The sequence below is a fragment of the Cantharellus anzutake genome (assembly GCF_015039405.1).
Source record: "Cantharellus anzutake strain C23 chromosome Unknown EI90scaffold_35, whole genome shotgun sequence".
NCBI classification, from domain to species: Eukaryota; Fungi; Basidiomycota; class Agaricomycetes; order Cantharellales; family Hydnaceae; genus Cantharellus; species Cantharellus anzutake.
This window is the reverse complement of record NW_024066985.1, coordinates 264,460-267,381: the sequence shown is the minus strand read 5'-3', so window position 1 is coordinate 267,381 and position 2,922 is coordinate 264,460.

Sequence of the window (2,922 nt, the reverse complement as noted above, 5' to 3'; positions counted from 1 at the left end):
TCAATCAATCAACTATAAAGAACACCATAATATCAACCACACACAACTGCACAGCTACAGTGTCCCCCAAGGAAAGCCCCGAGACATGACACGCAGCACAGAACCAACCCCCCAGAACAAACCACACAGTAAGCCAGAATATCAATGGGAAACCAAGAAACTGACCACCCAACACCTACAACCTAGCAGGACACAAATGTGACAGGGGAAGCTCCAACACATCCGAAAGCCTTGCCCCCCAAGAAAGGAACCAAAGATGACAAGCGAGAATGACAGTGACACAGGCCAAAGAGTCCTAGTTAATGCAACCCCATCCCCACCAGCTACCTGGCCCCAAAACTGGGATAAGTCACCCACCGCATCCCAACTTGACCCCACAGCACCCAACAAAACACCCGCAGTAACCGCCACTAGAGCTACAATCACACCGACCCCCGGACCTATCTGCACCCCATACGACTCGCAAATCGACTACAATGTCCTACCACTACCACCCAACTTCACCTACAAATTACGAGGCATGACTAGTGCCCTCCTACACACAAACGTCTCAGAAAGGGGCCAACAAGCCTGGAACAACACCGACGACCATTGTCAGAGACCAGATTTTAAGACGAAGGAATGTCTCCGTAACGGAGGGCTTTGGCCTCAGCGACTTCTGCCAGGAGCGCTGTGCCTAGTGACACGTCCGTGCCCTAACTTACTGGCTGGCACTTAGAACCTAGTGGGGGTAACTCTAGTTGATTTATCTGCTGGGGCGTAACCTATGTACAAGTAGTGTATATATATGGTTACAGTGGAGACGGTTCCGCAATTGGCGGAGCCGGACGGAGCGGAGCTAACGGGGTTAAGACATTAGCCGACTGAATATTACCGACGAGTCGGTTCGCGGGGTTAGCGGAAAGGCAGGCGTTAACCCAGAAACGGAAAGGAGGGATAAGCCCGAAGGTGGACTCTGCAGGGCAGGCGAGTGTATTGCCCAGCGGAGGCGGGAGTGCACTAGCGGACGTCGGAGCTGTCCGGAAGTCTTCGGGGCTCCATACTTAGGGAGGCGTAGGTAATAAATTGAAATGAAGGGGTGGTGGTCATCGAGGGGCACCGGGAGGTTTGCGGAATACGGGGGCTCCGAGGTTGGTGAGGGGGGAGCGGAGTTAGAACGGAGGGGTCAGAGAGTCCGGAAGTCGATGGCCGGGAATGGATATGACAGTATCCCCTTCTTAGGCCTGAACCCTTGAAGGCCCAGAATTAGTAAGACGAGGGGAGCTGCACTTACAGGAAGAGAAACAATGAGGAAAATAAAAATGAAAAACGGAAGTGAGGAGCGGAGGGGAAAGGAGAAATGGGAGAGGAGTCGGGGTTCCTAAGGAGCTTTGGGTCCAGGCTTCGCTGGGTACCGAGAGTGGAATGCTTCGACGAGGTCGGAGGCGTGATCGAGTTCACCGGCAAGGAGCCATCGTGTCTCCTCGTCGGTCCCTTCATAGCCTAGCCACTTGACCAGGTAGAGCAACTTGTTGCGTCTACGTCGGTCGATCTTGGAGTCGAGTATCTCCTCGATCTCGAACTCCATCTCGCCTTCGATTTCTACGGGAGGCGGAGGTGGCTGGTGGCGATTCGGAATGGTGTTTGGGACAGATGGTTCGATCTGCGAGACATGGAATACCAGGTGAATGGCTCGCATGTTATCCGGCAGGCGGAGAGTGAGGGAGTGGGTTCCAACGCGGGCGATGATCTCGAATGGGCCGAGGTTTTTCTCGGAGAGCTTTTTGGAAGGTCGAGTGGAACGGAAGTACTTGGCCTTCACGTAGACCGAGGTTCCTACTTCAAAAGCTGGGGCAGGGCTCCGGCGAGAGTCTGCTGGGCCCTGGTAACGGATCTGGGCGAGATGCATTTCCTCACGAAGGAAGTGGTGGAGGGAGTCGAGATCGACGGAGTACTCTTGGGCGCGTACCGATGTCAGGTCTCGCTCCGGGTGAACAGTGATGTTCGGGTGGTAGCCTTTGTTGGCGAAGAACGGGGAGACGCCCGTGGTGGCATTCGGAGCGTTGTTGTATGCGAACTCTGCGAGAGGCAGGAGTTCGGACCAATTGTCCTGCTGGTAGTTACTGTAAATACGCAGGTACTGCTCGAGCGTCTGGTTCATCCGTTCGGTCTGACCGTCTCCTTCCGGGTGATAACCGGAGGTGAAGTGGAGGCGGATGTCGAGGGCCTTACCAAGTGAACGGAAGAAATGAGAGACAAACTCCGGACCCCTGTCAGAGGTGATGTGGGATGGAACTCCGTGCTTGGAGAACACATGGAGGAGGAAAAGCTTGGCCAGTTCCGGAGAGGTGATGGTATCGTGGGTAGGGATAAAAATGCACTGTTTGGACAGGCGGTCCACGACGACCAAGATGGAAGTGAATCCGGAAGAGGAGGGTAGCTGTTCGATGAAATCCATGGAGATGGAGTTCCAAGGACGTTCGGGGATGGGGAGTTGTTTGAGTAAGCCGTAAGGCTTATGACGGGGGACCTTGGCGCGGGCACACGAAGTGCAGGAGGATACGTAACTCTTGACGAAGTTACGGATACCCGGCCAGGTATACTCACGACGCACTAGATCCAGAGTCCGGTTTTGCCCGAAGTGTCCGGAAAGTTGGTGGTCGTGTTTGTCTCGCAAAACGCGAAGACGGAGATCGTTAGAATCCGGCACGTAAATGCGATTGTCCAGCCTTAAGAGGCCTTCGGCATCAACGGACCAGCGGGAGTTGGGGAGGTTGGGGGAAGCGAGATGAGAAGAGATTGAGGTGTCGGAGGAGAGGGAGGTTAGGATGTCTCGATGAAGAGCCTCTGTGTCGACGAGTACGGCTGCTCGGATTACTGTGGCAGCTAGGAACGTGGCTCGTAAGGACGCAGTGAGCTGCTCCGAAGTGAAGACCGGTCGGA